This window comes from Macrobrachium rosenbergii, chromosome 1 (genome assembly GCF_040412425.1).
Source record: "Macrobrachium rosenbergii isolate ZJJX-2024 chromosome 1, ASM4041242v1, whole genome shotgun sequence".
In the NCBI taxonomy this organism is placed as follows: Eukaryota; Metazoa; Arthropoda; class Malacostraca; order Decapoda; family Palaemonidae; genus Macrobrachium; species Macrobrachium rosenbergii.
This window is the reverse complement of record NC_089741.1, coordinates 22,821,919-22,836,491: the sequence shown is the minus strand read 5'-3', so window position 1 is coordinate 22,836,491 and position 14,573 is coordinate 22,821,919.

Below are 14,573 nucleotides of genomic sequence, written 5' to 3'. Positions count from 1 at the left end.
AAGCTTATTGAACAGTTAATAATGACGATCTATAGTTGAGGAAAGGGATAAATGTGTGAATAAAGTAGATTAAGTACAAAGCGTAGAATACAAATGAAAGAGGAAAATAAGACTCTGATAACTCAATAAAATGAATTAAAATGAATGTTGAGCAAACTGATAAATGTTAGAGTGAATAAGATATTCACGAATAAACAGAAAACGTAAACGATAACTGTACATATGAACCAAGACGAGATGAAAATAGAAATAAACCAGTTCATCAAAAAGTGAATTGTTATAATATGCAAGAATTCTTCTATTTATTAAAAAAAATATAGAACAGGGGAAGATGTAATCAATAACTTCATTAATATGGACGAAAAGCTTTTCATACGGACAAAGCAATTACCTCCGTCTCTGAGGATTCTAGGGAAAGGAATAAAAGACTTTTATTTATAGGAATAAAAGGACTTTTATTTACAGAAACAAAAATAAGAGAACAGCGTGCAACTTTTCAATTTCAAGTTCGCTTCAGATGCAAAGAGAAATATTTGAAGTTTTCTATGAATGCAAATCGTTCTCGAAAAGAAGTCAAGAGGAAAGTCAATTATTTCTGGGCATATTAGTTTTATAAATATATATTTACTGGATTTCTTAGGAAACTTCATCTTTACCGAGAAGTTTCTCTTGTTCACAGAATCTGCCATGGAAAATGTTTACGTGGAAAATCTAAATATAATAGAGAGAGAGAGAGAGAGGGCGGAAAAAAGGGGTTTAAGGTGCTACTGAGGCTTTTTAATGTAACTCAAAAATAGATCAATGCAACTTAAAGAAATTGTTAATTAGGACAACGTAATTTTTATAGTGAAAAATAGTTTTTTCTCAAGACAGCGGACCCTGGTAATCCATTTATTGCGAGAGTTAGTGTAGAAATTGAGAGGTTAATACACTTAACAGAAAATTAATTCCTTACGGAGTTAGTTTCAAAATAAGTTTTATTTTTAGTTTTTTCTAAATTTTTGAATCATTGGTTCGTTTGTACAACAGAGCACTGATACTTTATATCTTACTGTGGCTGGTTTTAAAATTAAAGATTTTTTATATCATTGCAGACTGATAATTTAGTCTTTTAAGGAATACCTTCGGAAAGTAGAGGTCTGATAAATTATTTTACGCAGCTTTTATCAGAATAAGAGGCAGTTCTTTTTAACATTGATTACTGATAACATATTTTTTTACGATGGTCGTGTCAAAATTATACGCAGGTACGTTTCTTTGATGCAAAAATATTCTCGAAAGGTCAAATATCATGGTTCAATGGAGTAAAAAAATAAAAAAAAAGCATGGATTTAGTATAAAGAGAACATCTATCCAATGTCAAGCCAACGTTTAATTGGAGAACAGTTTAAGCACAGGTCAGAAACAAAATGAATTTCGAGGCCCTTTTATAGATCAGTTTAAACTGCATGAAAAACTGGCACAATTTCGTATTCACGAATGATGGACAACTATCAAAATCTCATCTTCATGAGTGACATAAAGCTGGAAAATTTCGTCTTCACGAATGACAGAAAACCATCGAAATTTCATCTTCATGAATGACAGAAACTGGCAAAATTTCGTCTTCACGAATGAATGAAAACTATCAAAATCTCATCTTCATGAATGACAGAAAACTGGCAAAGTTTCGTATTCACGAATGGTGGAAAACCATCAAAATCTCATCTTCATGAATGATAAAAAACTGGCAAAGTTTCATAGTGACGAATAATGGAAAAAATAAATGGATGTTTTCTGTGTTTTCTTTCCTTGAGTATTACACACTCACGCACCTCCCGAGCCGAGATAACTCATGGATAATCGTGGGATCACAATAAAAAAAAATTGTCAACAAAGTTAATCGGTCTTGTTATGAAACGTCCTCGGAACTCTTTGTCTTCCTGCTTCTTTTTCCTTTTTCTTTCATTTTATTTATTCCTTTGTCAAAAAGAAATTTTTAGATAAATAGAGTATTAATTTCGTCTCTATAGGGGAAAAATATTACTTTTAACTATGTCAGTCTAACTGACACCACATGACGGTATTTTTTGTTTGTTTGTTTGCAAATTGATAAGTACCACGGTATCAAATCGACGTATTTATATGTTGAAAATATAAAGAGAAAAAATGTAATTAAATAGAAAATAATCTTTATTCATCTCTAGATAAGTATTACTCAGTAAATAATACAAAAAATTATCGGCTGGGAAGGTCATTAACGAAACACGTTTTATTTACTCCACAGAAGTAGCATTTTATATTACTCTTTCATCCTGATGACAATACATTTTTGTAACATTTTTATGCAGCAGTTTCGATTAAAAAAATATTCGTTGGAAAAATGGTCAGTTCAATCTGACGGCCATATTTAGCAATCGTGCGTTAAGACCCTGTATAAACAAGTACGAATTAATGGAGCCGTTTCGTTGACAATAGAGGTTTAATTTTTTTTGTACGAGGAATTGTCCGCGAATTTAAAATGTCGTAAAACAAAAGATTTGTTGATTGGTAATATTAGAACGGCGTCTTATGAATAGTGACTTCCAGACAAAAATTATTCGTAATATAATTCTGCACCAATTTTCGCCTCAAGATCTTGAAGCTGAGAAAGTGGACTCTGATGATGTGTATCGAAGGTCAGTTGCCAAACGCACAGATAACGAAGTTAATTACATTGAGGTGACTTATTATCTTTAATTACAGGGGAATTTTTTTTTATTGTATAGAGTTCGAGACTGGCAAGACCACGCACAAGAAGAAATTTATATTTATGTGTTAATGGAATTTAGTGGAGATATCAAGCAGGATTACGAGCTTCCTTTAATTCATGCAAGAAGACTAGCCTGTTCTAAAAATGTTACATTCAGCACCTCATATTAGGCATTAATAATAATAATAATAGTAATAATAATAATAATAATAATAATAAATTTTGTCACTGGCCTTTCAAGGTCCGTCTCTTATTATTATTATTATTATTAATTATTATTATTATTATTATTATTATTATTATTATTATTATTGTTGTTGTTGTTGTTATTGTAATAATAATGATAATAATAAATTTTGGCATTGTCCTTTCAAGGTCCGTCTCGTATTATTATTATTATTATTATTATTATTATTATTATTATTATTATTTATATCATTGTTGTTGTTGTTGTTATTGTAATAGTAACAATTACCCCTTAACCACTCCATCCATTTCAACTTCATCCCGTGCGTATAGGAAAAATCCCTTACCCCAGAATCCAGTCATACGAAAAAGAGAGAAAAGGGGAACCACGCCAGGTAACACCAGACTGACATCTACCCACGGGCAATATGCGAATTAGCGAGAGAGAAAAAAAACACTTTCTTTTGGTTTGAGATCGCTTTACGTTCTCCTTTGCGGAGGGCGCATCGTAAAAAAAATGGAAGTGGTGGCTATCGGATATCGCAACTTTATTCCAACACAAAGGTAAAGCAGGTCTCGAGTCAATATGCAAAATATCTTTGTATCGGTTTCCAAACTTTCACATCTGCCAACGGGGCAGGCAGGTGCTTCTGCCACCAGTTGCTGATTATTATTATTATTATTATTATTATTATTATTATTATTATTATTATTATTATTATTATTATTATTGCTGAGAGATTCACAATATCTTTATAAACTGTTACGTCATAAAAATTCACAATTTATATAAATAAATTGTGTTAATTTACAAAAGATAAAACAAAGACTTTCGAACACCTGAACGGTCTTCGAAAGTCTTTTTTTTTTATCTTTGCATATTAATAAAATTTATTTATATTGTGGATTGTTATTACAACACAATTATTAATATTGTTTTTATAATTATTGTTATTGTTATTTGATAGTAAATCCACTTTATTTGTTTGTGCTGCTTGACTGAGCTGTAGAGAAGTATGTTTTTAAAAATATTTCTGCACTTGTAGCCGGAATCTTACGCCATCTTGATCAATTGGTGTCTTCTTACGCGGACTTTCTTTTATTCATTTCATGCAGAACGGCAGTTTGTGGAGAGAGAGAGAGAGAGAGAGAGAGAGAGAGAGAGAGAGAGAGAGAGAGAGAGAGAGAGAGAGAGCGGAGAAAAGGGTTTAATGTGTTACTGAGGCTTTTTAATGTAACTCAAAAATTGATCATTGTAACTTAAAGAAAGTAAATTTGATTTCATTTCTGTCATAGATAAAATATGTTATCTGTTTTGTAGCGTTATAATGAGCCTAAAATGAACTTAAAAACAGAAAATAAAAAAAGAGTAAGAAAAGTGAACATCTACACTCATCATATTTATGGAATCATATAGAATACTCAGTCACAATTTGGCAAAAATAAAATAGAAAAATAGGATTAAACATCAAAACGGAGTAATGGTAAAGTATATCTAACGGTATTTTGGTTTATCATCAAAAAAGCAAAAAAAGCAAATGATAAACCTAGAAAAAATTGAAGATGCAAGACAGAAAGATATCTTATGCCGATCAGAATTTACATAATCTGACAGCTCGTATCCTTACCCACTCGAGTTCCGGATAAGAAGCATAGAATACATTTATCCGAACGTCCGATATGGAGATGAGCTCAAATACAATGCATATCCGGATGAGAGACAAGCCGACTGTCAAACCTAGAATTCTTTATTTCCGCTTCTCGATATTTTGGAAAGCTCTCTCTCTCTCTCTCTCTCTCTCTCTCTCTCTCTCTCTCTCTCTCTCTCTCTCTCTCTCTCTCTCGATTTTCTAAAGCTTTGAGGAATTGTTATATTTTGTTTCTTAAGGGTTGTTCACATAAGCATTTCCTTATTTCACGGCAGCAGAGGACGGTTTATAGAAAAAGATATTTTGAAGTGAAATGGTACGATGCATTTGTATCAAAATGACTAATAACGCATTTAATTTATCATGTTCATTTTTAGTAACGTCATCTAACTTTGAATAATGAAGGCTAATAAAAAGCGGCATCTCGTTTCAAATAATCCCAAACATCTAAAAATTTGTGCATTCTTTTCTTTTTTAACAGTATTAATTATGCTATAGATGATTTCAAAGTACCCCCGTAAATACACGTGATAAAATCTCTGATCCTGACATACCAGCGGTAATGAAGTTGCTGAAGGTATGAAATAAGGTCATGAACGATCACCGGTAAAGTATAATAACTTTATAAAAACTTTATTCCATTCGTTTTACAGTGAGTCATGCCTTGTTATGTGACTGAATGGTGGTAAGTATCTTTAGGCGAATTCTGCTAAATCAGAAAGTTTCTCCTTAAAAAATATGATTCATCACATTGAAAGTGACACGATTGCATATTTATGCAATGCATTTTAAATATAAACTAAGGTATTACATACCATTACTCTTCAATATCAACGCCTCCTTTCCCTTATACTCTCCTTCTACCTCCAAGATGGTTTGACCCTCCCTCTCCCTCCAAGATAATTTGACTCTCCCTCTCCCTCTCCCTCGAAGATAATTTGACCCTCCCTCTCCCTCCAAGATACTTTGACTCTCCCTCTCCTTCGAAGATCATTTGACCCTCCCTCTCCCTCCAAGATATTTTGACCCTCCCTCTCTCTCCAAGATAGTTTAACCCTCCCTCTCCCTCCAAGATATTTTGACCCTCCCTCTCCCTCCAAGATAGTTTGACCCTACCTCTCCCTCCAAGATAGTTTGACCCTCCCTCTCCCTCCAAGATAGTTTGGCCCTCCCTCTCCCTCCAAGATAGTTTGACCCTCCCTCTCCCTCCAAGATAGTTTGACCCTCCCTCTCCCTCCAAGATAGTTTGACCCTACCTCTCCCTCGAAGATAATTTAACCTTCCCTCTCCCTCCAAGATAGTTTGACCCTCCCTCTCCCTCCAAGATAGTTTGACCCTCCCTCTCCCTCCAAGATAGTTTGACCCTACCTCTCCCTCGAAGATAATTTAACCTTCCCTCTCCCTCCAAGATAGTTTGACCCCCCTCTCCCTCCAAGATATTTTGACCCTCCCTCTCCCTCCAAGATAGTTTTACCCTCCCTCTCCCTCCAAGATAGTTTAACCCTCCCTCTCCCTCCAAGATATTTTGACCCCCCTCTCCCTCCAAGATAGTTTGACCCCCCTCTCCCTCCAAGATAGTTTGACCCTCCCTCTCCCTCCAAGACAGTTTGACCCTCCCTCTTCCTCCAAGATAATTTGAGATAGACTCGACCCCATAAAATTCTCAGTTGGTTAATAATTCAAGAATTGAGGAGACAACGATGCGATACCGATCGTGCTAAAAGTGTCTTTCCCCAGTGATAAACTTATTTAATTCTGTCGTACATCATCGACACATTTCTGCAGTGGGGTTATTGATGTCATTGATAATAATTACCTGAAATTGATTTTAGATTAATTTTATTAATTTTGTTAATTTCGTTCTCTAATTATATTAATGGAATGAGTTAATCATTGTCGGTCAGGCTTTACTTCCTGGAATTCAAGCAGATTTGTAATAATAATGATAATAATAATAATAATAATAATTATTATTATTATTATTATTATTATTATTATTGTTGTGGTTGTTGTTGTTGTTGTTGCTATAATTATTATTTGATATCACTAATCTAAAATGTCTTCAACAACTCGCGTTTTCGTCGTACTTCAAAACTTAGTAAACCAGCCGACTCATTCGGAGAAGTAAAAACTTTGGCCAGACCTTTTTGTTATTAGGAAAACTCCTCCTATATAATCCAGAAGAGAAGAACAAGTTGAAGATCTCGTCCCCTTTTATCGAAGCCCAACAAAAGCACATAAAACTGTGTTAGCAAAGTCCATTAAAGAACTTTCGTCCGTCTTATTCTTCTTCTATCACAAACGAAGGGACTCGAAGTAAGCCTGCTCTCTCTCTCTCTCTCTCTCTCTCTCTCTCTCTCTCTCTCTCTCTCTCTCTCTCTCTCTCTCTCTCTCTCTCTCTCTCTCTCTCTGTCCTCCAGGAGAATTTTCTCAAGGAATAGGCTTTTAAAAGTCTGGGAACTTTTAATGAAGAGATACCTGACCTTACACCCATGTAGTAAATCGGTCCTTCTCTTGTGGAAAGAAAGGATTTTGCAATAAGAATATATATGTGTGTATATATATATATATATATATATATATATATATATATATATATATATATATATATATATATATATATATATATGTATATGTATATGTATATATATGTATCCTTAGAGGACGGAGCTGCAGCTGTAGGTACATCTCACCAGGGGAACCATAGGGAAAGGCGTCGTACTCAGGTACATTTATTTTGCCAACGTTTCACGATTCATAATCGCATCCTCAAGGCTATAATAAAGATACAAACGAACTTAAAACCAAGCACTGCATAATCCATTAAAATTACGCAATATTTAATAAAATTTAATGAACATCAGCATGTAGAAAGCTTAAAAATAATTTATGAGCAAAACAGGAAATTATACTAAACACCAAAAATATGTACAAAATATCTATAAGATTCTAAAAACAGTAAAAAATATTTAAAACACTGAAAAATTAAGGCTATTCTGTACCTTATCCTCGCAAAGGACGGGCAGTGACTGAAAGAGTTTCGTAAAACCAAACAACGCACCTTAGGCAATAAACAACTGTACAGAGGAGGATTGCATATTTAAAGACGGAACTATCTTTTTTATCATAATAGACTCCAAGATTGTTATGTCGTTTTCATTATGTACTTGACCTATAATAGGAAAGTCCTTATCTTCAATGTATGCTTTGCATGACTTAGAATGGTTTCTAATATCTGACTGTTCGGGATTTGATAATCTACTGCCCGTTCTAAAACTTACGCCCCTGTGGGAATCTATTCTCACCTTGAGTAGCCTCTTCGTACAACCCACATAAGTCCCGTGATCACATCTCGGGCACGTATATTTATAAATAACATTAGAATTTAGAAGAGGACTAAGGCGGTCTTTCATTCTGAACAAGGATCCGATCGTTAATGGATTTTTTGGAACAATTTTAAGGTTTAGGGCCGGGAATTCTTTTTGAATTATTGTCAGGAACTTTTTCCTGAAAAGGTCATCATGTAAAAGAGGGAAGCTGGCAAACATTTTAAATTTTGGTGCTGTCGAAACTGATGGTACCTCCATGAACCTAGCATTTAGCATTTTCCTAAGCATTTTAAACAATAGTTTGTTTGGAAAGCAGTTATTTTTAAGATACTGGGAAAGAAAGTTAATTTCCTCATTAAAAGTAAACCAATTAGAGGTATGGGAGAAGGCCCTGTGGAGGAGAGTTGAGATAGTGTTGAGTTTAAAACTATAAAAACAAGAACTATAAAAATTGATACCTAACCCAGTAAAAGTCCTTTTTCTAAAAACCCCAGTGTAGAAGCCTTGTTCATTCCTGGACACTAAAACATCTAGAAAGGGAAGCTTGTTAGTTTCTTCTTCATCAAGTGTAAATTTGATATTAGGGTGTAGTAGGGTATTGACAAATTCTGAGAACTGTTCTGCATTAAACTTGTTTCGGAATAAGACGAAAGTGTCATCTACATATCTACGATAAAACTGTGGCAAGAAACTAAGCGGGCAATCATCAAAAATACGCTCCTCCAGTGAGCACATGAAAATATTAGCAAGCGTCGGGCCTAGTGGGGATCCCATTGCCACACCTTCCACTTGTCTGTACAAAAAACCATTAAAAATGAAAGTCATGTCCTGCACGGCTAATTCTAAAAACTGTTTAAATAACTCCCGACTAAAATCATGAAAAGTAGAGTCCGGCTCTATAAATAATTTATTTAAAATAATTTCTATTGTCTCCCCCACAGGGACATTAGTAAAAAGTGACTCTTCATCCAGACTGACCATAAATAATTCTGAATCTTGTATGATAATATCCGCCTTGAATTTATGAGAGTTACTTATAGAAAAATCGTTTTTAGTGAGAGGCTCAAGTAGAGGAACCAAGAATTTGGCTAGCTTATAACTGGGGGTGTTCACTGAGGAAAGAATGGGCCTTAATGGAACATTTTCTTTGTGTATTTTGGGCAGACCATATAAAACCCCATACGAAGACCCCGTAGGGAATAGTTCCTAATATATATTATCATCAGTTATCAGGAACTATTCCCTACGGGGCCACGTTCAGAATGAAAGACCGCCTTAGTCCTCTTCTAAAATCTAATGTTATTTAGAGTTATTTATAGAAAAATCGTTTTTAGTGAGAGGCCCAAGTAGGGGAACCAAAAATTTGGCTAGCTTATAACTGGGGGTGTTCACTGAGGAAAGAATGGGCCTTAATGGAACATTTTCTTTGTGTATTTTGGGCAGACCATATAAAACCCCATACGAAGACCCCGTAGGGAATAGTTCCTGATATATATTATCATCAGTTATCAGGAACTATTCCCTACGGGGCCTTGTTCAGAATGAAAGACCGCCTTAGTCCTCTTCTAAATTCTAATGCTATTTATAAATATACGTGCCCGAGATGTGATCACGGGACTTATGTGGGTTGTACGAAGAGGCTACTCAAGGTGAGAATAGATTCCCACAGGGGCGTAAGTTTTAGAACGGGCAGTAGATTATCAAATCCCGAACAGTCAAATATTAGGAACCATTCTAAGTCATGCAAAGCATACATTGAAGATAAGGACTTTGCTATTATAGGTCAAGTACATAATGAAAACGACCTAACAATCTTGGAGTCTATTATGATAAAAAAGATAGTTCCGTCTTTAAATATGCAATCCTCCTCTGTACAGTTGTTTATTGCCTAAGGTGCGTTGTTTGTTTTTACGAAACTCTCAGTCACTGCCCGTCCTTTGCGAGGATAAGGTACAGAATAGCCTTAATTTTTTAGTGTTTTAAATATTTTTTACTGTTTTTAGAATCTTATAGATATTTTGTACATAATTTTAGTGTTTAGTATAATTTCCTGTTTTGCTCATAAATTATTTTTAAGCTTTCTACATGCTGATGTTCATTAAATTTTATTAAATATTGCGTAATTTTAATGGATTATGCAGTGCTTGGTTTTAAGTTCGTTTGTATCTTTACTATAGCCTTGAGGATGCGATTATGAATCGTGAAACGTTGGCAAAATAAATGTACCTGAGTACGACGCCTTTCCCTATGGTTCCCTGGTGATATATATATATATATATATATATATATATATATATATATATATATATATATATATATATATATATATATATATATATATATATATATATATATATATATATATATATATATATATATATATATATATATATTGTCACGATTTGTACCAAGTGCCTAATTATTACACAACTAATCACAGAATTCAAAAATTTACCTCACTTCATCCAGATACCTGAGCTTTCATAACAATAAAAATTACGTATGAGTACTCTAAAGTTAACAGTGATCCCTTAACAAACTTACTAATCACGTGAAAAATCAAACTAAGTTTATCAGAACAAGTGTGATGTATCAACAGTTAAACAAGAAATATACTAGAGCAAAAGGCCATCACTCCATCAAACAACTTTAACTGTTTCCCTGGTCTTAATTCACTTCAGCAAAACTAAAGAAACAAAACATGTTTATCGCTTTGCCTTATGCACACAATTAATCCTATTCACTGGTGGTCAACAAATGAAACACTGCTTTTAAAAACACTAAATACAAAAATTTATTTTTAAATTAAAAATTTATAATTAGAATTCACAATCTGAAAAAAATATACTACAGTATTACTTGGAAACAGCACAATATTTAATTAATTCTTGAGCTAAATTATTAAACAAAACTAAATCACAAAAACTTTAATTTATCAAGAAATTAAATTAATCAGGCAAAATTTAAACTATCAAGATTTACTCAAAATTTGAACAAAAATTCGTAGTAAATGAAAATTAAGTCAAGTATGCAATGTTAAATTATCAAGAAATATTTAAAATGCTGAGTAAATAAATGTTAAGTCACCAATATATAAAATGTCAAGATTTAAGAGATTCCAAACACAAGAACACAAAAATACACAAAAGATTTACCAATAATAATTTCACCAAGGCAAAAATTCTCTCAATATACCAAATTATGCCATGGCAATAATAAGTAAAATTCAGTTTACCTTACACAAGGTTGTGAAAACTTTTGCAAAATCACCTGAAATGCAGCTGCTTGAGGTTCACAAAACTTTTATGTTAGGTGCCATTTACACACTTTTCCTACATTCAGATCTCAAAAGCTAAGATTAATACCAGTGACCACACAAATATTTTACGTTAATAATTACACTCTTTTGAAGAAAAAGAGAGAGATAGAGAGGGGTGGGGGGAACCAACACGAACGGTCTCTGAAAGCAGAATGAACAAACTTTAGGATTCCAGCAAGAAATGAAACAATCAGATGACCTCATTATTAAGGTCTTTTGGGAATGAGATACGAGAGAAAGTTGTAGAAAAAGGAAAATTACGTCACATCCTGAGCAAAACGTTTTTAACTGCAATTTTACAAAACTTGACATAATTGCCATGTGCTTCAGTGCAACACTTGTTTGTATCTCTCAAAACGGTACACGTTTTTACCAGAAAATCGTATGGAACACATGTAACATTGTGAAATCATTCGTCTTAGTCTCGTATGGGACAAAGCTTTTACAGAAATCTTAACACAATCATAACAGACTGCAACTGGCTAATTATGACTGGCATGTTTTTAAAAACAGAACGAAAAACCTGAGTTCGGTTTCCAGAATGGAGTAGCTATTGTTATATCTCGACTGTCAACGCGTTATCTTTCATGATAACACTCAAAGCAAAACATGCCTTTGTTACCACCCACACATGTTGCTGATATACTACGTTACTGTTAGAACTGTATTATTAATTCTAGATTATGCTGGTAAGTTATCTAAATCATTAACTCTTTTGAGATCTGACATCAAACTACATATGATACTTCAACAATTGTTATTCTTACAAATAACACATGATAAATAGAAGAACAAATATATGAAAACTATGGAAAGATATACATTATACAAGGCAATATCATGAAAATATATATATTATTTATATATATATATATATATATATATATATATATATATATATATATATATATATATATATATATATATATATATATATATATATATATATATATATATATATACTATATATATATTTCAGAAGTGACCAGGAAATTCTCTCTCTCTCTCTCTCAAAAAAATACATATATATATAGAATGTATATTTATATATATATATATATATATATATATATATATATATATATATATATATATATATATATATACATACATACATACATACATACATACATACATACATACATACATACATACATACATACATACAAACACATAAAGACAGATTTTAGTCCACATGAGCACATACTTCGCGAGAGGTATAATCATGAAAGCGCCATGAGATATAACGCATAGAATTACAGAAAATAAATTAACAGATATGTTTGCATTCCACTAAATAATGCAGGCGTCTAAGGTGAGTAACGATGATAACACCAATAAAAGACAAACAGAAAATAGTGTGAAGATTAATCAAAGCCGCAAAACAACAATCATCTCGTACAAGACTCCGGAGATGGTTCACCCGTTTCTGCTAAATCAGAGTAACCGGAAAGACTTATGGCCTGAAGAACGGAGAGATAAGAGGCTGAGAGATAAGAAGAGGCAGAGATAGGTGCTAATGAAACCATTATGTTAATGGAGCGTGATTAGCATAACAAAGGCGCCTCGACCGGGCGGATTCCAAATGGCCTTGGGATCCGATTGAGAAGGGTCTCTGGATGTGGGGCCGGTGGGTGTTTGATGCCTAAGAGGGCCATTTACTGAAACGCCCATCGCGATATCGAAGGGGAAAAATTTTGCTTTGTTTTACGGGAAACCTAATGACAACATTATCCGTTTTCTGAATCGTTTAGTGGCGATTCGACCTTGTAGTTTCAATATAAGATTTTTGTTTTTTGAAGCAAAGTTGGAAAATTATCATAAAGTTGATTGATGTTGAGAGAGAGAGAGAGAGAGAGAGAGAGAGAGAGAGAGAGAGAGAGAGAGAGAGAGATTATTATTAATATATTATGATGATAAATGATCTCATACCTTGTCTGGCCATACAGTTCTTCATGATTAAGAGTTTACAATATGACAAAGTACTGATCACTCACGTAAGTTATTTCTCTCTCTCTCTCTCTCTCTCTCTCTCTCTCTCATACCTACGACGAGTAACAGTGTGTAAATAATCAGGTACCTCTGTCGTCTCCTCGTCCAGCGTAGACATCGAAGGGTGGTACTTCGGTTCTTTGTATGCGTTTATGTAAAAGAGAGAGAGAGAGAGAGAGAGAGAGGTTGAAACTGATAATACAAGCGGGTCGCATACATTCAGGCAATAGTAGAAAAGGACTACCGGATTAATGGCATAAGTTCGAGTGTAACGTGACAAGCGAAAATGGGAAGTTTCAGGAAATCGTAAAAATTATGTTGGAAATCGATGTGTTTTGAATCAGCCTTACTGCTGAAGGCAACCTGGAATAGGAATTGTAATCAAATAATGCTTCATCAAGCTAAAACCATCTGAGTTCACAAATTCACAACTGGATACAAATGTAAAGAAAACAGAACTGTGATGTATGACATGAAAAAGTAAATAGATGTTACACAACGGAGCGAATGAAAAGTTAGTGGGCACCTGTTTTGTTCCAAGCTTTCTGATTTTAAAATTATTCTTCGGTGTGGGCGAATAGCTCTTATAAAATTCCAGAAGGAAGCCAAAAATAATTAGGGAAACTCTTCAACTCAGCCAGTGTGCGTGGCACGCTATCTTACCTGACAGCATTTTTCTTAATGAATTAGTTCCCAAAACTTTGTATACATTTTTCTCTCTTTGCATGACAATCTGCTATGATCAACCCCTATTCTCTCTCTCTCTCTCTCTCTCTCTCTCTCTCTCTCTCTCTCTCTCTCTCTCTCTCTCTCTCTCTCTCTCTCTCTCATTGACGGTATTGTTTAGAAGCCCAGCACTGTTGAATTTTCGACAGTTACAAAGTTACCATTTCCCAAATTTGTCAACAAGGTAGAATGAAGTGCCCATTAAAGCCAAGGTTTCCTTCCCCTAGGTGATGTAGATAAATGAATATACACAGACACGGAAATATGCGCGCCCGAGCTCGCATACGCACACAATAGAAATTTAGGAAATTAGCATTACTTATATATTTAAGTGGGATAGTCAGTTGTGGCTGAGACCACCGTTTATGAAGAATCCAATACGGAACAAAATGTTACTTGTGGATTTACTTCTAAGAGAGTCAATAAATCCTCTTGTATCTCAGAGGTCCTTTCACGAATTTAAATTTAACACAACTGAATTCTAACATTCTTACAACAGTAAAACTGAATTAAATGTGTCAACGTAAGAAGGCCTGGTATTTTTTTTTTGTTCATGTAAGGTACTTGATTTTATAATCAAAATTATACTACTCATGATTCTGTGGTGTGTGTTATTTGGAATGAATGCCCTCCTAAAATTT